The following is a 26,082-nucleotide window of genomic DNA, read 5'->3' on the forward strand; positions in this document are numbered from 1 at the left end:
GAAGTCTTAACACAACTGAAGCACAATAAAATGACCTTAAGTCCAATCTTATGAAAATGATAGAGGCTATTCTATGATCTACAAGTCCAATTTTCTAGCATCCCCAGACTTCCTCAGTGATACCATCTCTATATAATGAACAGTGCTGTGGTAGTCCACTTGCTACCCTGGGTCACATGGCCTTTGCCACCTTGGTGGTCCATTGGCTCTTTCATTATGCCCCACATTTTTTTATCCTTGATTTTTAAGGATCCTCAAATTATATGCATGCCTATGGATGCATCAAAACTCAAACGGAGGTTGCCTTTTTGCACCACGAGTGCTTCAAGGCCCTATGAGTAAGAGTATAGAGCAATGCCTGCTGTGGATTGGACATGATGTCCACCCTCACTCTGCAAGCTTCTTATATTGAGGGTTTGGTCCCAAGTTGGTGTTGCTATGTGAAGAGGTTCTGAAAACTCTGGGAGAGAGAACTAGCTGAAGGAGCTAGGTTACCAGGGAAGGTCACTGGGGTGACTTTCTCCATGGCCCCCTTTCTCTCATATTGTCACGACTTCCTGGCTGCCATGAGGTGTTGTTCCTCTGCCTCATAATGCTGCTGTCATGATGCTGCGCTTTACCATGGACTCAGAAACACAGAGCTGTGCACGATCAGGTGAACCTTCTGACGCTGGGAGACAAAGTGCACCCGCCTGCTGCCATGGTCCTGCCACCTCTTCTTTGCGTGAGGATGGCTTCAGGCACCACTTCACCACGCACGGCTGTTTGGTTTCTCCTGCTTACAAGCTATGCCTGGGTACTCCCCATCCCCGCACATATGAACGGAATCTGAGCAATAGAATGCCTGAGCCGGAATTGGTTGCTTAATGCCCCCTCGCCCTCCCCACAACTCCTGCCTGACATCCCACCTCCTTAAACACTCTTAGCAACTCCGCCCACAGACTGCCAACCTGGCCTTTCTTCCTCCATTTTCCCAGGCTCCAATGGTCTGTAAGAAACTGATACTTCCTTCAGCACTATTAAAAAAATCTCACAAGGTTTTCCTGTCTCAACCTTTGCCAAGCACTCGCTGTACTCTCACCTCCTGCACAGACTAACCTCGTGATGAATATGCCTGGATGGGCAGTAAATATTTGCATTAATTAGCCTAGCGCTAGATCTAGTGTGTGAATTGTTTTGACTTTGATACACATCTCCTAGGGACAGGAAGGCACAGACCCAGCAGCTGGCTGGAATATCCCATCTTCAGTGGGGGTGTGCTAACATCCATCGTGGGATACCAGTCAGAAATAGAGAAGACTATGGCTATGCACGACAGTCATGAAACTTAAAATCATTCTACTAAGAAAAAGAAGTCAGGTGAAAAGAATCTGATGGTTCGGTAAGTTAACAGGTACAGAATGGGCAAGACAAATCTAAGCTGATAGAAAGAAGAAAGGTAGCTGTGCCCGGGGAAAGCAGTGGGTGCTGATAAGAAAGGAACACAGGGGACTTTCTGCCAGTGATTGACATTATCCCTAGTCTGATCTGTGCTTTCGCTGCAAGGTCCAGTGCTTTTTGCCATAATCAGCTATTTCCAGGCTTACCACCTGGCTTTGTGCATTTTAGAGTATGTAACTGGCACTTTGATTTGAATCACCTCAGTACAAAGCTACCAACACAAAAATTCACACTCCAGCTTTTATTTTGCTCAAATCCCCCATCTATTCATGTTCCTGGATTTTTCTTTCTTTTCTTTTCTTTTCTTTTCTTTCTTTCTTTCTTTCTTTCTTTCTTTCTTTCTTTTTCTTGAGACAGGGTTTCTTTTTGTACTCCAGTTTTTCTTTTGCTCAAATCCCCCATCTATTCACGTTTCTGGATTTTTCTTTTCTTTTTTGTTTTTGAGACAAGGTTTCTTTGTGTAGCCCTGGCTGTCCTAGACTCACTTTGTAAGAACAGGCTGCCCATGAACTCACAGAGATCTGCCTGCCTTTGCCTCCTGAGCGCTGGGATTAAAGGCTTGCACCACCATGTCCACTTTGATATATATATACACACACACACACAATTCTGATGGTGTTAGTTGAACCTGTGGCTTTGCAACCATATGTTCCTAAAATCCAATTGGGCAGTCTCTTTTAATCACCCAATTTATCAGACATAGAATTCTGACTGCAATGGTTCCTTTAAGCAAGGGCTTATTCGTGCCACACCTTTGTAACAACACGTTGGTTAACAGCCCTAGATGTTTGGAGCTTCCCTGAAGAGAAGATGGAGAATTCATGTATTTTCTTGTAGATGGGAGACCCATGTGCATAAACCTGTTGTTATGTCATTGTGGGAGAGAAAAATTAGGAGGGAAATGTGCATCACTATAAATGATCTAAAGAGATCCTAGTCGAAGCCAGGCGTGTATGTACAGGCCTGCAGCCCCAGCATTCTGGAGGCAGCAGCCAGGTGATCACCACAAGTGGAGACCAACCTGATGTACACGGTGAGCTCCGGGGGTCAGACCCAGTCCCATTCCACAAAGATGCAATCACTAGACCCGGGATGACAGCTCTGCATTAAGATAACATACATATATCAACAAGCTTCACAAACCCCGGACATAAGGCAAGGTAGACTTTAATTTGGTAAGTTTAGGTGACATTGACACTAAAAGTCTGATTCAGATTGTGGATATTTAAGTAATAGTGCACACTTCACACTCCGAAATCAAAGGCATCACTAATAGAAATCACCCCAAGAGGCCCACGTGTGTACCCTTAGGTCTACTTTCATGTACTTACACTCATGTGCCTTCACACACATCAATGTCTTCTTTGCATTTTGTCTTACTAAGTGATGTAACATTCTAAATATTGCTCCAGGACATTTTTCTTTGAGGCAGGGTCACCACTATCTCAGGCCTGTCTAGACTTCGCTATGTAAAAGATGCTGGCTTTGACCTCCAGATCCTCCTGACAGGCCCTCTCACTTGTTGAGATTACAGTTGCTTGCCACCATGCTCAGCTTTCTACATTGGTAGCCAAAGAATATATTCACTCCAGTGTGTGTGTGTGTGCGTGTGTGCGTGTGCGTGTGTGTGTGCGTGCGTGCGTGCGTGCGTGTGTGTGTGTGTGTGTGTGTGTGTGTGTGCCCCTTGATCATTTAATTTGCGTGTGGCATGGAGGCACAGTGTAGATGGTGAAATCATCCTTCCCATGAAATTTCTAGTATTCCCATTTTACCATTTATTACAGAGAGTGTGGCAGTAGTAATTTCCCCTCATTGCCAGTGTGTGGGAGTGTTTCTCGGGGATTATGGCTCAAGACTGGGTAAAAACAGTATAGAGCATCTACCTAACTTTATTTTCACTTAAATAATCATCATTGAGGATTTTGAAGTTGTCTTCCTATGAGTCTGCCTATCCATGTAGGAAAAGTGCACACCAAAACCCAAACCAAACCAAAACAACAACACCTTTGCTGTTGCCCTGAATTCAATTCGGCTGGGGCATCGTGTAGTTTATGTGGCAACCAGAGCAGAGATGCACATGTACAAGTGAACACTTTTGGCAAGTGCTTATGGGCTGGAAACATCAGTAAATATTGTGAACACGTTTCTAATCCTTTACTACGTGCGACGAGCATCAAATTGACCTGATCAATATGTTGGGTCACATCTGTTTCTGTGTTTCTACCAGCATTTCTCACTGGGTTTGGCGGCTTGAGAAAAGAACCATCACCCTTTGAAATTCTGACGTGGGAGTAGATGTCAACATGTTTCCTTGCCCTTCCTAATTTCTTTTTTTTTAAAAATCAATGCATGTTTAGTTTTATTATTAGCATGTGTAGATTACAGTTGTCCAATTCAGCAAGTCATTCACTGCTCCCCTATCCTAAATTTTCTTTTCTTTTTCAGTATAATTTATTCACATTACATCCTTAATTGCTTATTGTCTGGAGCACCTACCATGGGCAGTACGTGGCAATGGTAGGGTTGGAATGCCTAAGTCTCAGCCACAGCACATGGAGGCATGCAGAGTAGGAGAAGAGCTGCAGCTCCATCTCCGCCCCCCCCCCCCATCGTGGGTATGCCTAACATCAGGCTGCTGGCAGCCTGGGTCCTTGTGTGCTGGTGCCACTTCTGCAGTGGGAAGCACTCTGGCCTCGGCCTTTTGCCTTTTCTCAGACTGCAGAGCCCAGTCTGGTCTGTTTGTGGACAGAGAAGCAAGTGGTAGACATCTTTCCGGGGTGGTGGTTGGCTTTGGCGGGGAGGATTGGAGAAGAGCTGGCACAAGTTCCACAGCGGAGGTGGCAGGTTCCAGGGGACTGGTCTCCAAACCACAGGTGGAACCCATTAAGTGTCCAAAGCCCTGAGTTTAGTGGTGAATGCAGACAGGACAGTATACTGCTGGCAGAATTTTAATGAGAGTGTGCAGCCAGAGGTTTCTGGCATGTTACCTTGGCTTGCTTTCTTCTCTTTCTACCTTTCTTTCTGTCCTCCCTCCTTTTTTCTTTCTTTCTATTTAGTTTTTAACAGTGAAAAGACAGCGGAAGAGAGAAACTATGTCAATTATTGATAATGAGACACCTTCAAGTGGGATTTAAAATGCATGTCCAAATAAAATTCTACAGGGTTTGGTTTAATTAAAATATATATATATATCTCTGTGGGTAACTATCTTGAGGCCGAGGACCTAATCTGGAGGCAGAAATGATCCTGTGATTTGGACTGAGCATATCGAGTAAAAAGATAACCCGAACAGGCAAAAGAGTGACAGAGCTCTCTTCGGAGTTGAAACTTTATGGGTGCAAAAGACTGCTTCCTACATGTAGGGCTGATTAGAAAGCTCAGAGGTTGAGGGAGTGAGAGAGAGCAGCGGCCTCCATCCCTGGTTGCAAGCAGACATCTTGGAGAAAGCACGGATATGCAAAAGATCTTTTCTTCCAGGGATGGAGGGACTTGCGAGAAAATAAGGGTCTCTGCGGCTCTATAGAAGAGACCGCCACCGCAGAGGTGGAGAGTGTGGTGGCCCGTGGAAGGGTAGTGCTGCCCAGGGGCAGCCATGGGAGGGAGAACAGGGCCTGGATGAAGGGTGGCTGGAGTTTGTCTGAGCTGGCCTTTGACCTCCTTCAGTGAACACCAAAACCTGATCACTGCAATGGAGTGGAAGTGTTTTCCTGCTGGGCACTGCAGGGCAACCTAGAGCTTGAAGCTTACTACACGTGGTACTTGCCTAGCTGTCACAGAAGGGCAACAGGCGTCAGCTCTTCCACCACCAGGCAGGACAGGGGAAAACTGATCTGGACCCAGACAAACGATAAATAGCTGGCCAGCTCAGTGGACACCAGAAAGTGGACAGCATACTGTCTTGGGCTCAAAGGCCCTAGAGTCCCTCCCAGTTCAACACAACAACAGAAAGGAGCTTTCAAATGAGTGACATTAGCTGGCGTGGAACCACGGTCCTGGTCAGTGGGATAAGAAACAGGAGGGTGAGCACAGTAATCACAGCACGCAATGAATACCCACGGACACCAAATTCCAAGAAAGGGCAGTTGTTAAGACGGCTTCACAGCAGATCAAACGTATGGGACACCTGGGCTTCCAACATGTCAAAACCAACCAGAGCATACAATGGGAAAATAGCCAGCTCAGAGCAACAGTAAAACAAAAAGAGGGACATTGACCAATACCAGAAATACGCAATACGCCTAGAAGGCACTTATAACGGTAACTGAAGTACTCGAAATGGAGGCCAGAATCAAAGGAAGAACATACATATTTGTGTCTGTGTGGTTGAGAAACCGCCACATTTTTCAGATGTCAACCGTCCCTGTACTGAGCTCTGCATACCAGGCAATCCTAGGGCAAATCAAGGCAAGTGCGTCTTGATGTGGACAGAATTTGACCACGATGTTCATATAGAAGACACGACTTTTCAAAACATTGGAAACAAAGAATAACGAGGGGGTGGGGGTGGGGGGGAGAGAAACTATTTTACTCAGATAATAAAAATGACTTTCCAGTCTCTATAACAGGAAGAGCAACAATAAAATGCGGCCAGTGGGAGACATTTGGAAAAACACAAGCAACAAAATCATGCGGAAATTTAGGAGCCATCGTACTGGGACGTGGAGCCAGCCGGCGATGTCAGGGCAGAGTCTAGCTGGCTCCTGTCTAGAAAGGGTAGGCTGGAAGGTGGAACTCTAACCTGTTGGACATGACGCAACAAAAAGAGGCGCTTGCTGATTGGAGACCTCTTCTGATTCCTTGTGGGTTCCCCAGGAATTGACCTCTGACCCCCAGGTTTATGAAGATCCCTGCATGTCAGAGGAGAGGCTTGGGGAAAGAAAGCAGCCTGTGGGGAACAATGAGGCCCGGTGAGGTGGGAGGCAGAAGTAAGCAAAGGCGCCATTCACTTGGGAAAGTTAGATTATAATCAGTGCCCTTCTGGACTGTGTAGTGGCAAAGTGACATACCACAAGGGCATGGTATTGCCACCGGCCTCCTGATGTAGTAGCTGAAAGTCAGGAGATACACGTGCAGATCTCCACGAGGCCGCTCATTCTCCAGCCCTTTCCGTAAATGCCACCACGCATGCGTGGCCACCGGGCACAAGCAATGTGGGCATGCTGTAGGAAGTTATCAGCGAGGCAAAGAGAAAGGAGCAGTCACCAAGTCCTGGGCCAGGCACTGATGCATGCGCAAAGAAGGTCCAAGTGGAGAGCTGCGGGCAGAGGCATCTTTCTCCCCTGAAGGGGCAGGGAGAGCGGGGCAGATGATCTCAACGGACCCAGAGGATTCTTCCCAGTAACAGCCAATAGGAGGAAGGTGTGCTTTGAGTGTGGTCCCCAGGCTTCTGGTGTCTTCTAAGGCTGGCATCAGTGGCCCCCACCTCTGGGAGCTGAGGCCCTGGCACCCTTCCGGCCCCAGGCTGCAGTACCGGCCCCGGCCGGCAGAGGCACTGCGGGGCGGCGCCAGCGCGTTCCCACAGCTCGCGGCAGAGCCCGGCAGTGGCGGCGGCGGAGGCTGCGCCCCCTCCTCTGCCCGCTTCCTAGTCCTCGGGGTCTGAGGGCCGCAGCCTGGGACTCCAGCAGACCCGGGGGCTGCGGGTGTTGTCGGCGGCCGCCGCAGCGTCCCTGGCGACGCCACTGTCCTCGCGGCCTCGCAGCCAGCGCTCGAGCCGGCCGCCGAATGCCCGTGGACGCGCATCTCCTCCCTGAGTTCCTGCTTCCTGGGCCAGCCAAAGCCGCAGGTGAGAACGTCCGCGGTAGAGGTGGCACCCAGGGCCTGCGGGTCTCAGAGGCCCCCGGCCTCCTTCTCTCCTCCTTGCCCAGGAAACCCCGCGGGGGCGCCTGCAGCGGGGACGCTCAATGCTCTCCGGAGCCCCGAGAGCACTTCTTCTGAGGCACGTAGCCCCCGCCCAGGTGCTTCTGCGAGCTCCTTTGTGGACCCCACAAGCCCCTAGGGGTTCCCCTGCCGAGCACCCCGCGGGCCCCACCACCCCTGGCGCGCATGCCCAGACGCTCCAGGAGCTAGAAAGTAGCTGAGCTGCTGGCGCAGTACCTGCTGGTTAAGAACGCGAAGACTGTGTGGATCAAAAGGGCAGACATGCTGAAGTGTGTCATCCTACAGGTGCAGGAGCTTCTTCCCCGAGAGTGTCAAGAGAGCCTCTGACCTCCCCGAGTTAGTCTTTGGGTCTAGGTGAAGGAACATGGCCCTCCAGAGCACTCCTATGTCCCGAACAGGAAAAAAAAATCCATCCTGCCTTGCCTTTGGGGCCCGAGAGGCGACCAGGGCACACCAAAGACTGGGCTTCCGCTGAGTACCCCGGACTTGATCTTCGTGCAGGCCAGCTGTGTCCCAGAGGAGGTGTCCCGGGAGGTGTGGAGGGTGTTGGAGGTTTGTTCTCCTAAAAAGCATCCTATCCTTGGGGAGCCGTCGCCGAGGCGCATCACCAGAGCTTGTGTGCAGCCCAAGCATCTGGTTCAGGAGTGAGTAGGTGGCCACCAGCAGTCCCTTGCTCTCGGTGTTCTTGTGGGGCTCTCAAAGGAACCAAGACAGATGGAAGTCCTGGAGTTTGTGGCCCAAGTGAATGACACCCTGCCCAGAGCCTTGCTGGGGCAGTAAATGAGGCCTTGCAAGAAGAGGAGGAAATGCCCGGTGCTGTGCGGTGGCCCAGAAGCAGCTGCTGGTGAGGATGTGACAAGTGCGAGTGTTAGTGCGAGCCAGTTCCAGTTCCAGGGCCTGTGCCATGGCTGAAGCAAGCACCAGCGCCAGTGCCAATGCAAGTGCCAGGGCCAGGGCCAGGGCTAGAGCCATGCCGGAGTGATGGTCAGTACCGGGGACAGTGCCGGGGACAGTCACAGTGTCAGGCCAGAGTTAGGGCTTCTGCTGCTGCCAGGCATGACTGAGGCTGAGGCTTCCTTGCTTTTGTTGTGGGTAGTCAAAGGGGTGCTGGAGCAGTGGGCCCTGGGGCTCTGGTGTATGAAGCCTGCAGGGGTAGAGCAGGGTCAGGAAGGAGTCAGAGCATTGTGCCTCCTCTGTGCTTCGTGGTGACTTAGCGCTCAATCTGCGCATTGCAACGTCCTGTTCGCTTTGTAGCTACCCCATTTCCCGTTGACAAACAGCTGCCAGGGATCAAGTGATGATGGCTGATGACGTGGCTGAGTGGTAGAAAGAAGACTCTCCTCACACGGGTGAGGCTGTGAGCTCCATCCCTGGCACCGTAACATAAAACAAATGGAAAGCGACTCGCTGTGAACCATGTCAAATCAGAGTGGAAGTAAACTCTCTCTCCAATCCCTGCCTCTATGAGGCCTGTGCTTAAGTGCGAGCATCTCCGTTCATGCTTGGCATACACCCAGAGTTTCACTGTTCCTTATTTAGGAGAGATTTGTCCATTTATGCAAAGCCTTTGTGACACACTGTCGTTTTGGATCTGAAGTATACTAGAGCCTGTAGTTCCTTGAGATGTTGAAGGAATTTAAAGCACAGTGATTGCCCCTCTCCAGATACCAAGAGGCAAAAGACAAATGTGACTAAAATCTGACATGCAGCAAAATCAGCTGTTTACTTGTATTCGCCCAGAGCTCTGGAATGTAGGGAGAATAAAATTGAACTAGACACCTTGCTCATGGACTCATTCATTTAACGTATGTCGAGTGGCCCTTTGCCATATCGAGGCATGGTTCAGGGCAGTGGAGAGCCGAGGACAAGGCCGCCTCAGCTTCTGCCAGGCACCTTCGAGTCTAGTTGGAGCTTGAGATGTGAATAACTTAGGTAGGAGAGGCAGCCAGAAGCGACCAGGGCGGACTTATGGACCATGTGGCCAGGGAGTCCTGAGGAGAGGCAGGTAACCTTGGGAGGGGAGCAGCCTGGAGGCAGCAGGCTTCATTGCAGTGAGGCAGCAGCCCCCAAGAGCTTCAGCACTAGAGATGGAAAGACTGCCACAGACCCCGTGTTGGGCCATTGTGGCTACCTGGAGGACCCCAAGCTTCCCTGGAACTGGGAGGCTAAAATTAGAGGATACTGGAGCGGCGCTGTGAGAGTGAGAGCACGTGTGCAGGAGACACAGTCGGTACTTGTGCCCGAGAGAGGAGAGAGCGGTTAGAAATGGCTGGGACTACGCACTCTTGGCTCTGAGGTGAGCCAGAGGGAAGGCCCACCTCCAGCTGCTGTGCTAGCTGCTCTGGACCTGGCACCCGTGCAGCTTGTACACTACGCACCCTGGGTCCTTTCATCCGTCACTTCTTTTTTTAAAAAATATTTTTATTAATTTATTCACATTACATCTAAATGGTTATCCCATCCCTTGTATCCTCCCATTCCTCCCTCCCTCCCATTTCCCCCTTACTCCCCTCCCCTATGACTGTGACTGAGGGGGACCTCCTCCCCCTGTATATGCTCATAGGTATCAAGTCTCTTCTTGGTAGCCTGCTATCCTTCCTCTGAGTGCCACCAGGCCTCCCCATCCAGGGGACGTAGTCAAATATGGGGCACCAGAGATCTGGACACAGGGGTCCTGCTCAAACTATGGCACCAGCCAAGGACAATACGTGCAGTAAACTTCGATGCCCTACCCAGATCTACCCAATGGACAGGATGTTCCTCACAGTTGAGTGGAGAGCGGGGACTGACTTTCCCCCGTCATTTCTTTCTTTCTTTCTTTCTTTCTTTTTCTTTTTTTTTTTTTTTTTAGTGTTTCAAGACAGGGTTTCTCAGTGTTATCTTGGCAGTTCTAGGCTCGCTTTGTAGACTAGGCTGGCCTCGAACTCATAGCGATTCACCTGCCTCTGCCTCCCGAGTGCTGGGATTAAAGGCGTGTGCCACCACACCCGGCTTCATCTGTCATTTCTAAGGAGTAGCAGAAGAGGAGCAAGAGTCTATCCACCAGAACAGGGATCATCCCCTGAGGCAATGGCACAAAGCAGATGTTGTCGTCCCCTGAGGCCTGGGGAGAGCCAGTGCTCAGTGTGCTATGAGGGCAGTGGTAGGGTTACAGTGAGGCTCCAGGAATGAAAGAGGAAAACAAAGGCCTGTGTGTGAAGAGCTGTATAGGATTCAGTTGGGGTTGTGCGAACACCGTTGACCAATGTGAGAGAGAAGCGTGTCTTAGCCTGGAGCAGAGCCCGTGTGAGCCTTGGTGGCCAGACCGGGGCCCAATCCAATTTAGTTGAGCTACTCAAGTTTTATGAGAAGAGAGGGATTCTGTGAAAGTATAGGCCTACCCGGTTTTGATGGCCCATGTGACATGGCTTTTGAAGGGGCCACCTTTCCTGTGGTAAGCTAGGATAGCTTCCAGCGGCTATCAGGAGCACAGGAGCTGGCCTGTGAGTGCCTCTGGCCCTTACATGCTGCTGGTCCCGTCACTTAGGTGCTGTGCGCCCTGGAAATCCCTTGTCCTCTAGACAGAAACTGCAGCAGATCTGGCCAGAGTACTCTTGGGGCCTCCCCCTGGGATATATGGGGTCCAGAGAGCATTGCATCTAAAATGCCTCATTCATTCACTTGTGTAACTACATCAAGGAGCGGTGTCTGCTGGTGCAGTGGAGTGACTGTAATATGGGGATCTGAGGTGAACTGGAGAGGGTGTTGTGGGAATGTTCGCAGTTTAGCTCTGGAGTAGGGCTCTTGGGGTGAATATGTGGGTGTCAGTCTAAGCCCTTTATGTGGGATACCAAACACCTCCACTCCACTTGCAGTCCACAGACCATTGTCAGTGGAGGCTGAGGCTGCATATTATATATACATATATATGATCTATATTAACATATGCATACATATATCTTTAAGTTTTTCTCCAAAACAAACATGGAGATACATTGTCTATAGCCCATAGTCCTATTATGTATCTTGTAGAGAAAATATCTTGTGTATTGTAGGGAGACAACACCTGTCAATTAAGAAAACCTATGCCCTACAGAAATAGGTAGACTAGAAGGTGGGACATCCCACCTTCTGGGATAGAACGACAAGGGGGAAGATTTGTCCCGGAAGATGGAAGGAGGACAGAGCAGTTACCTGAGCAGAGGTAACCAGCCATGTGGCAGAACTTAGATTAGAATAAATAGGCTTTTAAGTTATGAACTAATCAGGGAACGAGCCCAGCTGCATGGCCTAGCTATTTGTAAGTATATTTTGAATCTCGTGAGTCTTTATTCTGGGAGCTTGGGGCCAGGAGGAAATCCCCCCAAAACATAATGGCACCCCATGTTGGGCAATATATGTAAAATGATTATTAATATGAGTATAAATGCATAAAATTAGTATGGCAGCAGTTACCCTTTAACCAGCTATTTACCCAAATAACCACATGGAGAAACTATGATTTATTAAATTAGCCTTGAGCACAATCCTAAGCAATTATTACTCCATCCTAAACCTCCAAGCTAGTCCAATCTTCCTCCCAGCCAATACCCCAATAATACTAGCATTTTTGTCCTTTCCTATTCCAGCTCTCTCTTCCTGGTGCTTCCTGGACTTCTCCTCCTGGCTCAACCTCCTGCTTCCTCCCTCTTTCTCCTCCTCTCGCTGGAATTGGATGCCCTGCCCTATTCTCTCTGTCGCTCAGTATTGGCTGGCCAGCGTTTTATTGTCAAGGCAGAGAATTATTGAGGAGCAACATTTATACACACTTGAGACATGATAGTCTTAGAATAAATACAAATCCATTGACATTTATGGATGTTATGATGTTTCAATCATTATGTTTATGATTGAAACCAGATAGTGGGATAGAGAAATCAGCATTTGAATAGTACAGGGGTAATTCACACACAGTGAACAACAACATTATGCCAACAGTACCTTAGGGAGCTCTTCTGCCCCATGAAGAGTACTAAGGATGCCATCCATCCACTTGCCTACATCCTAAAATGCTCTCTGAGTCCAAATGCCACCTATTTTTTTTCAGAAGGGGTACAGGAACAGTATTGTTCCAGAACACAACAGATGTGTGGACTTGTTTCCACCTAGACTGGAAAGAAGCATGAGATAGCCAGATGTGGCAGAAAGGAAAAGAGTGAGCCTATATAAAAAGGGCTCCTCACCCCCTGCCGAGTACTGCTCTCCTCTGAACAAGTGGGGAAGATAACCACCCCCATTTCTACAAGGCTGAGACTGCTCTATAGGATCAGGGTCCCCATTAAGACAGAAAATAAAGCCAAGACTTTAGAGGGTCGCCCATGAGGTCAGATTCCCTGTTGTTTCTGAAGTCCGGGGTGTTAATACCCTGTTCTCTAGTATCTGGTGTTGCAATTTCTTTTATTTTTCATTATTATTCTTGTTTTTTGTGCATGGTTGTTTTGCACACACCTTGCACCAGGTTGTGCTGGTGCCCACAGAGGTTGAAATGGGGGTTTGATAGATCTTTTGGAAGTGGGCTTATGCTCAGTTGTGAGCCATATTATGAGTGTTGGGAATCAAGCCTAGGCCCTCTTAACCACTGAACCACTGTCCAGCTGAGCTTTTGCAATTTCTCACATGGCCTCCTCCTTGTGAGATTAAGGGTTCAGAGGTTCCCTATCCTCCATTGGGGCCTAGTCCTGAGATAACTATGCTTCATTATCACTCAAGGTTTCCAAGGAAAAGCAAGAAATACTCACACAGGAGGAGGAACCATGCTAGTTGGAGAAAAAGTTGTCTCTCGCAGGGTGTTTGTCTTGACTAGCAGTGAGCTGACTGGGAAGTGCTTGTGAGCACAGAAGTCTGGAGACGTTTCTCAGGATTCCTTCAAGTGCTCCCACCACCGTACACGCACCCCCTTGTAACCCCCCTCTGCTCCTCCGCTCCCCCTTCATAATGAAGGCTGCAAGGATTTCCCCATGTAAGAGTTTTTTTTTTTGTCATGGAATGGGGTATAGACACGCAATTAGCCCCTCAGGGCTCTTGGGAACATTCAAGTGTCCCTTGGGGTCAGAGGTGAGAGATGTGGGAAATTCGCTCTTGATTGGTACCTACATTGAACAAAAACTTCACCATCACCACCAAGCAGCAGGCGCCATTGCTTCAAGAAGTGTGGGTGGCCTTCCGGAACTAAGAAAGACGCTAGATCCTGCCAATCTCATACCCTGTTAAGTGCCAACAAATGCGGAGACCCAATCCTTCCATCTGAGCTGAATGTCAGTATGGAATGTGAAGGAAATATCAGGAAGCCAAAACACTGTAAAGTTGCCAGCTTTTATTTCAATCTCATCGAACAAGATTCTTGGGAGAACAGGGACCTGGGTAGCAGAAGGCCTTGCTCACTGTCCATGGCCCCATGTCCAGGGCTCCCGGGATCTCAGCCTCAGCGAGTCTGGCGTCCTCTCCTAAGGAGGAAACAGAGAGACAAGTGGACCCTAAAAGCCCTGCGGGAACTGAGAGGAGGGCTTGGGTGCTGCCTGGGGGAGAGCAAGGGAGACAGCCAGGCTTGCTGTGAGAGATGAGAGAGGGAGGGGCTGGCTCAGAGCCCTCACCTGAAGAAGCTGGACACACGTGCCAGCGTTCTCTGGAAGCGGCCTTTCCAGGACCTTCTTGGAGGAGCAGACTTCCTGGTCCCTCTTGGCCCATGGCATGCGTTCTCCATGGTGAGAGCAAAGTACCACTTTCCTGGGAGTACCATGGGTTTCCCCTAGTCTGAGAAAGAGAGTTAAGGCAGCAGTCCCATCATGGCTGCTGTCCACTACCCGATTTGTCTACTGCGATGCGCACCTGCACTGCTGGTAGAGGTGCACAGGACGGAGAAGAGGGGAGACCTGCCATGGGCAACCCCAGGCCCCCCTGGAGGGTGTTCCAGACCCCATGGAAATGACACTTACCAACCAAGGAGGAGGAAAGAAGGGGATGAAGACCATGATTTCAAAAGCGTACTTTGTGGCCAGAGTGAGTCCTAGGGATCTGCTGAGCTGCCCTCTGTGCCGCGCTGAGTGTAATTGCTGAGCACGCCCCTTCACGGTGCCTGCTCACTCTGTCCCTGCCCATGGTTCCTCCCTGCTTCTGTCCAGTACATTCAGCCCTGCCAGTGGATACATTTCTGATACGAGTCCTCTCCTCTGTCCCTGTGTCTCTCTCTCCCACATCCCCAACCTGAGGTCCTCCTTTCAGCCTTGTCTCTTTCTCTCCTCCTCGTCCCGCCCTCCATTGTCTTCCTCCTCACTCACCCTTTCCCTCTCCCTGTCTCTCTGTGCTCTTCTCTCTGCTCCAGCCCCAGCCAGCCTCAAGACGTGTTTCTGCTTCCTGAGTAGAGAAGCACTAATCCCTGTGAGAACAGAGCATGCTTATATTTTAGCGATACCTCACTTTGGGTGACAGTATTTGATCCCCTGCCTTCAGCAGACTCTCCTAGTCCCAGTGTGCAGCAGTTCGGTTTCTTGTCTCGTGTCCTTTCCTACGTCCTGGAGAATGCTTTAGTGTCGTCATCCAAGCAGGGGTGTTGTATATACTCTGCTTCAGGCAGCCACTGTCACCATATAACTCTCCCCGCCCCGCCCCGCCCCGCCCCGCCCCCGCCCCAGTTTTCAGACACTGATGTGTGAAAGCTTGTAGGTGACATCCTGAGTGATGCCTACGATGAAGAGCTGGCATTGGTGAGGAATGGGTAGCTACTCACGTGCCTTTGTGTCTACAAAGCGTGGATGCAAAGTGAGAGTGGTGTCTTGGCCTTTGAATGCATATGCTGTGTAAAGCTGCCGCTGGCCTTCAGACATCACCTCTCTCCTGTGGTCTCCACGGACATCACTCCGGAGTTGTGGGTGGTCCAGGGGTGGGAGAGAAGTTAGGTGAAGGAGTTGCAGGCGAGTGGGGGCTTACCACGGAGTTGACGCTGTTGGTGAAATTTGCCAGACACACTCTTGAGACAGGCCTTCTCTGCTCCCTGAGGTAACGATTACCAGCCTTGGAGGTGTGTAAGCTGGCATGCCACTCTTTCGCCATGCCCTAAAGAGCAGGGTGTCAATGGTCCCTGTGCAAATTAGAGACAGAAGAGCCCAGGGTTTTCATGTGTACCTTTACATCCTTTACCCAAGCACCCCAATAGTTCATTTTTGCCCAAAGCTCAGAACTGTCACGCCCCATCCCAAAGTGAATAGTTTTCCTTGTCCTCACTGTCTCCTTTCCCTTCCCATGGATTCAAACTCCTGCAAATACCCCTGTGCTAATGAGGACAAAGGCCTGCCATCCATAAGAGAACCAACCCCTGGTTTCCTTGCCTGCACTTGTTGCCATCCTGAGCTACCACCAGGGGGCAGAACGAGATGGGAGAACTATCTCAGCCAGGGCCCCTGAGTCCTTTTTTGTTTGTTTATTTTTTGTTTTTGTTTATTTCTTAATTATGTATACAGTGCTCTGCCCGCATGTACACCAGCAAGCGGGAGAGGGCATCACATTATAGATGGTTGTGAGCCACCATGTGGTTGCTGGGAATTGACCTCATGACCTCCGGAAGAGCAGTCAGTGCTCTTAACCACTGAGCCATCTCTCCAGCCCCACCCCTGAGCCCTTTATGATGCAGCTTCTGAATGAGGTTTCCCATGAGCTAAGGACCCATGCCAAGATTTTGCCCTGTAAGTTGCTTGAGGATGTGCCCAGGGCCTGATTGGGAAGTCCTGACGTGTGTAGGGATCTGAGTGCTGTGTGCTCGAGCACTCACACCTGTGGGAAGGGCTGTGGGCCCACTCCCTGACCAGCACTGGATGAGGGGCAGCCTCTGACACTCTCTCGAGGTAGTATACATGTGTCTGTCACTTGACAGCATGTAATTGGGAACACGCGAAGGCCAGTGTCAGCCACAGGACACTCCTTCAGTCTGCTTTGGATTGAACTGTGCCTCTTCACAATTCTTTGTTGTTGTTGAAGTCTTTTTTTTATTTTACTGCTTTTTGTTTTTGTTTTTGTTTTTTTCAAAACTGGGTTTCTCTGTGTAGCCTTAGCTGCCCTGGACTCGCTTTGTAGACCAGGCTGGCCTCGAACTCACGGCAGTCCACCAGCCTCTGCCTCCCAAGTGCTGGGATTAAAGGCGTGTGCCACCACCACCCAGCTGTGTTATTGAAGTCTTAATCCAGAGCTGACTGGGTTTGGAGCCTTTAGTGTGGAACTGGGGTGGAACTTAACCACGGGTAGGAAACTGACTCAAAAGGGCTGATGCACTCACCTGAAGAGACACCAGAGGACTTGCTCTATACGTGCACAAATGCCGCGTGGAGATGCTGAGGGACGACATGGAGAGAAGGAGGCTAAGGTGGAAGATTTGGCAGAAGGCAAGCTGGGAAACACATTGACCTTGGACTTGCCAGTCTGCAGGGCCATTAGAAAATAAATTTCTGTTGTTCTAATCATCTGGTCTTCAGCGTTCTTTTCATGGCAGTCCACAAAGCAGCCTAATGTGCTCATCTTTGGGTTTCTCTGTACAATAAAGCCAGGGTTCCTATGATAACCAGGTAGCTTACTCTTTGGGAAACCAAAGCAGAGTGTGAACCTAGTAGTCTTGAGCAGGATGGGTGTTTCCCCCCCTTTGGAGCCTCTTGGAGAACAAAAGTTATCTCCTCTCCCCTGCTTTGGAGGGTATGGCGGTTCTTCAGAGTGTGGGAGGGGGTGGGTCATGTTACATATTCCCCCACTGTGCGTTCAATTCATGCCAAGAAGAGCTTACAGTATGTCTGAAATTTCATAGAATTATTAGGCTATATGAAGAGAAGAAAGTGCTTTTCATGGCAACGTAGGGTTTATCAGGTGCTGAGATGGACAAGGGTTATATATAGGGAAGAGAGAGGATGTGGGAATGTTCAGTTGTAGTGCCTGTTACACAGACGAGAGGTCAGCAGGATCCTGTCAGCCCAGAGGGACAACTGGATAAACTACAGGTAATTACTGTGGGAAGCGCTAGGTGCATGGGGGGGGGGGGAGGGAGCAGGATCGCAATAAAGCTTTGTGACTGGCAAGCAGCTCCTCGAAGGGCTTAAAAGATGGAAAGCCCTGTGCTTAAACAATAACAGACCATTCTCTGAGGATGCACAGTAGTGTCTCCTCTTTTAAATCTCATCTTGGCCATGAATGAACCTCCTGGCTACGTTCTTACCACAGGATGCAGGAACGGTGACAGAACAGTCCCTCCATGCAGCTTCCCCTATAACGAGCCCTCCAACTCTCAGTTGATGCGTGTCTTAAGAATTCTGTAAACATGCATTTACATGTGCCTACGTGGTCCCACAGATACAAATGGTTCTCTTATTCCTTGACATAAAAACAGACTCAGATTGTACAGAGTGTAAAACATTTTAATCCTTTTCTTTTCATTTTAGTCGAGGGCTGTGGGAATTTACGTGTCATCTCACAAAAAGCTATGTGCTCACGGGTGTCAAGACCTGCATAGGCTTTGTAACATGTGCAATGTGCCAGCCTTCTTTAATGTCCAGATGTAAGGACCTTTTTCTTGGCTCAGTGTAGTTTTCAACGCTGTACATGCTTCTCAGGTACCCTGGTTTACAGAGACGGTATCTCTAGAAAAAATATGGAAATAGAATTTGGGGGACACAAGGAAGGTGTATTTAAAGGTCAAGTAACCATTGATAAATGCACCTCCACATAGGAGGTGTGAATTGGTGAGGCTCCCGCTGTTATTCATTGCCCTTCAGCCTGATCTTTGCTGTTGCTGCCTCCTCAAACTTTGGCACTTGGATGGTTGCGATATGAGCCATATTGAGAAAATGGCTCCTTGACACAGCCTGAGATCCAGGGGTGGGCGGTTCATCCCAGGCAGGGAGCACTCAGAGCTGGCCTCCAGGACCTGTGCTGGGGTGAGATCAGGAAAGGCACAAGGACAGCACAAAGGCATGAGAGAAGCACAGCGACCATAGGATTGATTGCTAGCTCAGTCTGGAAACTCTTCAGTCCTGGTGGTTGTCATGGAGTCAGGGATGTTTTCCAGGGCACGAGCTCTCTGGAAAGAGTGAGGATAGGGTTCAATGGGAGGGGGAGCTCTGGAGGAATGAGACTAGGCAGCTGCAGTGCCTTTGAGACCACTAGCAGGCAGCTGCCGATGATTTCTCTACCATGTGTTTACAGTACTTAAACATGGCTACCATGAGGCGGCAGAGTACAGCCTCATGTCTTCATAGAGACACAGAACTCTGGGGCTGTGGGTGTGCAGAAGCGGTTGGCCTGTTTGAAGTTTGCAGGGCCTGATCAGGCTGGTCTGGATTCGTTAGGTCTGTCTTGTGACTTCAGGGGTGATGATGTCCTAGGACCACGTCTGGCCTAAGCTACCCAGTACCCCTGCATTGTAGCTCTGGGCTTTGAAAATTGACCATTTTGGACATGGTGAGAGGAGCAGGTCAGGGTGACAGACAGGGCATTAGCAGATGGAGCCATGGAGAGAGAACCACCCGGAGATAGCCCCTGGTGACAGCAATGGCGTTAGAGTCATTGTACCTTGGCTACAATGCCCTAGTCCCCTGAGATTTGTAATCAAAGTATGTGCAGGTATACAGAAATACATAGATCTTTCGAGGAAAGATGTCACTGTGGAGGTGATAGGCTATGGCAGCTCTGGAAGCCGGTCCACCTAGTTCAAGGTCACACAGAGAGAAGGTATCACTGGCAGGAGAGCCAAGTGAGAACACTATGGTTGTGACTAGGAGTGTCATATGAATCACGCCTCCTAGCAACCAACAGGGTCCAGGAACTAAGGCGCTGTGAAATGTCCACCATGACAAGGACAATAAAGCAGGGTTGTGCCAGCCAAATATGGCACCAAAATCTGTGGTCTTCTGCTGGCTTTCTCTGTGTGCTGGGCAGGTATAGAGCGATGAGGCCTCCTTATCATGAAGCTCTACTCCACTAAATCCATTCATTGCCTGTTGCCTTTTGGCTGTATCCAGTCATGCTGCTTTCTCAGCCATCTGATGAGTTGGAGAGTGGGGCCCTCCCACCAAAGTTCCTACTTCCGGCCTTCCCACCAAATTTCCTACTTCTGGCCTTGTCCTGAAGGGCTGAAAGGAACAGGAGGCTTCAGAACCTCATCTAGTGCACTACCCTGTGTTCATATGAACATCCCAGATTCATTTCTGGAATTCCCAAAAGCCTTACAGGAAAGGTTGCTCTCCACCTGCACACACGGTCCAGCCCCTGCTGTGTGGGAGTGTTGGGGGCAGTGAAGGGAGAGTGGGTACTCTGACCCAGAACAGAATCTAGGATCTGCACATTTAGTGGATGCATGATCATCGCCTCATTTGGTCAGTGCAAGGTGGCCCAAGACAAGGACTACTTGCTCCCACATCAGCAAGGCAAAGCTGTTCCTTAAAGCAGAGTGTGAATATGGGCAATTATGGCAATGTCCCAAGCAGAGAGGTCACAGTTCAGTGCGTAACAGCTATATGGGGAAGAGTTCTCTGTCTCTCTATCTCTGTTTCTGTCTCTGTCTCTGTCTCTGTCTCTGTCTGTCTGTCTGTCTGTCTGTCTGTCTGTCTGTCTCTCTCTCTCTCTCTCTCTCTCTCTCTTTCTCTCTCTCTCTCTCTCTCTCTCTGTGTGTGTGTGTGTGTGTGTGTACTTTTGTGAGCAGAGATGACGCAGGGGTGGGAAGGGGACTGGGTGGAACTGGAAGGGAAGCAGCAAAGTAAAGGGAGGGAGGAATAGAAGCTTGCAGGGGCAGATAGAGAAAGCTTTGGCCTTCTGCATCCGCATCATGACCTTGTTCTGCTTTTGATAAGGCCCCTTCATGCACTCCGGAATTCCTTACACAAGCCTCCACTGTGATCTGCCTCCCTTCCAGGAGAACAATTGCTTTTGTGCTATGTGCTGGGAAGGTCTTTGCCCGCAGTTAACGCTGAGCATCACAGACCCAGAGAGCAAGTGAAATCCTTGTAAGGGAATGTTGGGTCCAGAGGGGAGCTACAAGTGCAAAGGCCCCTGAGGGACAGGAGAAAGGGGGGTTCTCTTTGTTGAGTGAAGGCAAGGCTGAGACCACTGTGGAGAGAATCCTGAGGCTGTGGGATAGATCAGAGGTGTGTGGAGTGAGAGGCAAAGCCCCTTCCAAAATCATTCCACTTGGAAATGGTGATAGGTAGGGAAGTCTCCACAAGGCTGGTTAGGAATGTTTCCTGGGCTTTCCCACGGTGGATATGCTGGCCTCAATGAATGACCCATCTCTAGGTCTTGATGCAAAGGCCTAAGTAATGTGCATCAGAGTGGCTGCACAAATGGCAGTGCCTGGATCTATGCTCTGGCCCCGGGGGAGCCAGCAGAGGCCATATTACTAGGACATTGATGTGACTCAATCGGTGGCCCAGCCTGGCTGCTAAATAAGGACGGGGTTCCCAGCAGATATAAAATGCATGGCAAGAGGCAGAATTATGGGATCAGGCCCCTGAGCTAGGAAGTCAAGGAGGGTAGGGGGATTTCATGGGGGATGGAGGGGAGGATACGGGAGAGGCAAGGGGTGTGGAGGCAGCAGGAAGGAGCACAGCTGGCCTTCTGCCCAAGCCACATGGCCACATCATGTGTTCTGATAAGGGCCGCTTTCTCTTCCTCCCTGGAGACTTGTTTAGAAATGTATCCTCTCGGATCTGCCTCCCTTCTAGAAGAACAAGGGCGTGTGTGCTGCCTACTGGAGACGTCTTTTGCCCGCTGTTACTTTTTCGGCACCTCCCCAGTCAGTGCAAACATTCCTTAGAGTGGATCCTGGGCTCGAACCAGGTCACCTGTCTAAGTGCCTAGGGGATTCCAGATACTGTCATGTTACTTAAATTGGTGTGTATTTTCAAAAAATCTTTCAGGCTCAGTGTCAGTTGATTTCACGGAAGCAGTAACTCTGGCCAGGGGCATCAAGTGATTTGTCCAAAGTCACCCAGATGACTCACACCTAAACTGGGACTCCACCATGAGCCTGACTGAGGGGTGGGCACATCCTGTGCCTCCTGGGTCACAAGAAACCCTCCCAGTAGGGCTCAGGTTTTCTGTCACTTGCCCACAGTCCCAACACCCAGGTCTTCCTGTTGTCTTCTACATTATGATTGATCTGTAGTAAGTCACACCAAGCGCACCAGCTTCACAATATAGTTTTCCGCTCAGAGTTTGGTGGATCAGGGATTCGACATGACTTGTCTATCTTCTCAGCTTTTCTGATGATACCTTACTACTGCCAGTCAACGTGTCAGATGCCCAGGGACTGTGGTCTGTATCCCATAGGCTTGGCTGAAGGCGAACCGATTGTTGGCAGGTCAGTTCCTAATGCTGGTAGCATGAGGGCCTCAGCTTCTTTCTGGCTGTTAGAGATGTACTACAGCAGCTCCTTGCCAGCTGGCTGTTTCCACCTGGAACTGGTGCAGTTAGTGGCCGAGGGAGGACGTTTGCTTCCAAGATGGACGGCTTAGCCTTGTGCTGCCCTTGGGCAGGAATTGCACACAGTCATAATTTCCAAATTCTGGTGGCTAGGAGCATGGTGTTAGGTTGGACCCATCTCTCAGGGGCACAAGTGCCCACGAGGAAGTTGTCACTGGAGGCTGTTTTAGAAGAGTGCTTAGCACACATGTTGCTGCACTTACTTGAACGATGTAGTCAGAAGAGGTGGGGGCCCTTCTAAAGGGAGGAAAGGGTTGAGTAAAAGACTGGAGAGCACCGAGGAGCTGCTCTATACTCAAGTGACAATTACAGGGAAAGCAGGAGTACGTTCAGCCACACACAATTAGGTAAGCAGTGGGGGCTGCCATATCATTCTCCCCTGTTTTCTGAGGATTTTCTCCTGGGGTGTTGCAGTGGAAAAGAGTCTAAACATGGAAGACATAAGGCAAAGGGGAGCCCCTGTGGCCTCTGTACACATTGTTCCAGAGCTAAATGATTCATGGTGAGGGGCATGGTGAACTGAAGGCAGTCTCATGAACCCAACACGTCGATTTGGCATGATTCCCAGGACCCAGGAAGCCAAAATCCCCAATCAAAGGCTTAGGCAAGACCAAAGCAGTGTTGTGCCAAGAGTGTGGATGCTATGGATTTTCCCAGCACCTGGAAACAGAGGGGGCTCGTGCTTTGCTTCTGTTTTGCTGAATTCTCCCCAAAGGCAGAACAGTCAGGGGACGCAGAGTGACTTAAACAGCCAGAGGCATGAGTGATGCCTTGTGGCAATGGAACTCTCCTGGGTCAGGGTCTTGTTGTCAGAATGTAAGTTATTGCTTCCCTCTAGGCCCTAAGTGTGGCTTCCAGGATGTGTTGGCTCCTTCAGACCCAGCTCCACAACCTTCAACCCACAGCTCTTTCACTCAGCACTGCAGCTGTCACTCCTTCCCTGATGGAGTCAACCACTCTCCATGAAATATCTGAAAGCAGGACTGTGGTATCCTTTGCGTCTCAGAGTCACTTACTGTCCCCTTCACCAAAACACACAAACCATGCACTCTGAAGGTAGACAGTCCTGTGGGCAGGGACAGCAAACATTACAAAGCCACATCACTGAAATGCACTTAGAAGCTGAGAAACTTGCAAAGTAAAGAATCGGGAGCAGCAGAGAGGACTTGGTCACCATCTGTGACTCCATATCTGTGGCTCTGCTGATCTCCAAGTTCCTGAATTGTCTCCATAGCGAAGAACTGAGTGGCAAGTGGTCCTTGAGCACCCTGAGGACTCAGGGCACAGGCTACTGTTCTCCTGGTGGGACCAAAGTGGAGACAGCTAGACTTGCTACTGTGAGAGAGGCTGAGACTGTCTGGGGTGCTCTCCTGAAGCACCCACCACACATACCTATCCAGTGAGGAACTAGCTCTGCCAAGCGCAGGCAGAAGATTGAGTTTCCTTGGCTCTCATGTAAATGTGCTCAGGTGTTGACAAAAGGGCCTACTGGGTCTAGGGATACAGTTTAGTCCATAGGGGCCTCTTCTTGCATGCATGCAGTCCCCAGAATTGGTCCCTGTCACCATAGGTACCAGGTGTGGTCACAAATATCTGTAATCCCAGGACTGAGAAGGTGGAGGCGAGAGGTTCAGAAGGTCAAGGACATGATAGCAATGTCTGTGCCAGCCTGAGCTACATACTTTGTCTTGAAGGGGGGAAGGGTGAGTAGAAAGCACAATGTCTTAAGCAGATCCAGCCCTTTTCAGGAATATCCTTATGCCCAGTCGTGACCCAGTTGCTAGCCTCCATCAAGCGCTAACTGGGAGCTTTCTGTGGGCCCAGATCTGCACTTGTGATCACCGTGACTTCAACATATCCTGCCAGTATGGGCCACCGTAGCCAGCCCAGATATATGTTCATTCTATACACCGGGGAATTCCAATGGCCTGGGTTACTGGTCTTTTGTGGGCAGTAACGAATCACACTGGAGGGAAAACAGACTAGACTCCCCATGTTTTTGAGTTTGCTTCCCATGGGGAAGGGAGGAAGAGCCAGCCACCTATACTGCAAAGCTAGGGCCTTGCCCTTTGCCTTGCAGGAGTGGGCCCTTAGGGGAGACCCAGTTTTCCTCATAAAGGAAAGTCCTCCTTCAGCCCCAGGAGTGCTATAGAGACATTCAGATTCTTCTAGAAGTGTGCTGTGCATATGGTGTATGAAAGGAGTTAGTGTCAGGGACACCCAAACCCCTTAATCTCTTTGTGTTTTGAAGGCTGAGGTCCTGCATCCTCTGTGAAAGTCCATCCCCCCCCCATGCCCCTGGCCCAGTTTTCCACTTCCCCTTCTACAGATAAGTACAAGCTGGCCAAGCACTTGATACATTCTCCTCACTCCTTTGAACCTTGGGATGCCTCGCTGCCTTCCATATCTATAGCCTGTCCTTTCCTCCCATCTCCCCCAAACCCGTTCTGAGAGTTTATGCCCAGCGCAGTACACCAAGGCCAACGACTAAATGAGTTAGGCGATCCCTACTCTTGAGAATGCTCTAGCTTTAGACTTAGGGAATGGAAAAATTTGCAGTTGCCAAGCATTACATTTACTAAAAGCTGAACATATCCACCTGTCAGTTCTATCTTTCTAGTTTCCAGCCCCATCCTCATGGTTGACAAATTCAGTGAGGAGACAGGGAGGCTCTTCCTGGTCTCTTAAATGGCCCATAAGCTCTTCATGACAAATGTCCCAGGTCCAGAAAAGAATTGTAACCACACTTTGGATTTGTCTTCAGTGAATTGGTGGAAGCCAAGAGGAGCCACAGGGAAACACAGAGGCAGAAATTGTCTCAAAGAGACCATGAAACCTTGACCCGAAAGGCTTTATTTTCTCTTTGATGTGCTCAATATGCCATCATGCATTTTGTGCCTTTTTAAAAATTATTTTATTTTTGTACATATACGTTTATATTATTACACATATATGCAATAGATTACCTATGGCAAGAAGAACCGTGACACAATCAGGAATTATATAAATGTTACATTCTTAGTGTTTTGGCTATTTGGATTTGATATCCTGGAAGAAGACATCTTTCCCATCTTGGTGCATCTAAATTTATGAATGTAAATCAGTCTCTATCACATACTGTCAATATCAACTTATAGCACCTATGTAGACCTAAAAACATCTTAACCCCTAACCAATTAAGCTTCCTTGTAAAACTAAGCTACCTGGTGTTCAACTCCTTGTAATTCACTGATATAGAATTTTGTATATAGATGCAAAATAAGTTCTAGATACAGTGGCATAGAATTCAAATGTAGGATTATTCTCCACACACATTGTATATATATATATATATATTTCTACTCTAATATGAGTTATTGTACCCATATAACTCAATTATAATACAAGGTTTACTTACAAGGCTTTGAAAGTGCTATAGCAAGCTGTTTAGGAGAAATAACTTATACAAATTAAATGTTAGTAGATTAAATCATGGTCATGTCAATTGCTAGTCTACTTTTACCTCATTTTGTCTCTTAATCGGTGTTTAGTCATACACATAACTCCGTTTCATGCAGGCGGTGTCATGCAAGCATATGAAGAAGCCCACCACAACCTGTTTGCTCTTACTTTGTTCCCCTCCAACATACGCCAAGCCCCCCAGCACTTTCTAGACTGTTTTTCCTCTACTTTCATGTCCTCTACACATTCATGATTTGATGTATCTATATAAAACCTGGGATCCTCAAGTGTGAAAAAAACATGCAAGGTTTGTCTGACTTATTTAGCTTAAAATGGTACACTGCAATTGCAGAAGAATGAAGCTAGCTTCCCACCTCTCTGTGGAGAAACTCTTGGAGAAACAATGACTAGCGTTAATGTAAGACCCGAAACTCTGAAAATGCCAGAGGCAGAAGCCATCACAGACAAGGAGTTCCTGAAAAGACCTGTGTTTGTTTACCAATGAGGCCCAGTGCAAAGAGCAGTTAATCCACTGGGGAGAGAGCCTGCAGAATGGGAGAAACTCTTCACTAGCCACATCTGGCAGGAGAGCCCCATACAGCTGTGAGTCTTGAAAAGGGCAGCATTCCTGGGGACCTCTCCATGGTCCTGACTTTGAGGACGCCCCAACCTTCCATGTAATAGAACTTGCTAGAATATGAAAATTGAAGTTGAGGTCATGATATCCAAGACCCAGAGCATTGGTGTCTGAAGCAGCTGTTTGTTTTGTTGTAGCGCTTGTGGAGAGTGTCAGCCTATCTACCTCAGGCTGATCTTGAACTCACAATCCTTCTGCCTCAGCCTCCCTACTGCTGAGGATAT

The 26,082-nt window shown here is 49.2% G+C and overlaps 1 protein-coding gene and 1 long non-coding RNA gene across 3 annotated transcripts in view; one reads left to right on the top strand and one right to left on the bottom strand.

The window, feature by feature from the left end:
* Positions 1-26,082, top strand: part of LOC311602456 (doublesex- and mab-3-related transcription factor C1) — a 72,192-nt gene that overhangs the window by 28,300 nt on the left and 17,810 nt on the right. Inside the window, exon 1 of one of the 2 annotated variants that reach the window (XM_084790564.1) lies at positions 7,108-7,222. The exons of the other annotated variant lie outside the window; for it this stretch is intronic. The gene's annotated coding sequence lies outside the window, so the exon portion shown is untranslated. Of the gene's footprint in view, positions 1-7,107; positions 7,223-26,082 lie in introns of those variants that run through there. 2 annotated transcript variants of the gene reach the window in all.
* On the bottom strand, positions 12,840-16,769 carry LOC311602643. The gene is made up of 3 exons (XR_014780806.1): positions 14,268-16,769; positions 13,926-14,085; positions 12,840-13,778 (listed from the first exon to the last, which is right to left on the bottom strand). It is a non-coding gene; the product is annotated as an uncharacterized lncRNA (long non-coding RNA).

This window comes from Acomys minous, assembly GCF_964271855.1.
Source record: "Acomys minous genome assembly, chromosome: 7".
Taxonomy (NCBI): domain Eukaryota; kingdom Metazoa; phylum Chordata; class Mammalia; order Rodentia; family Muridae; genus Acomys; species Acomys minous.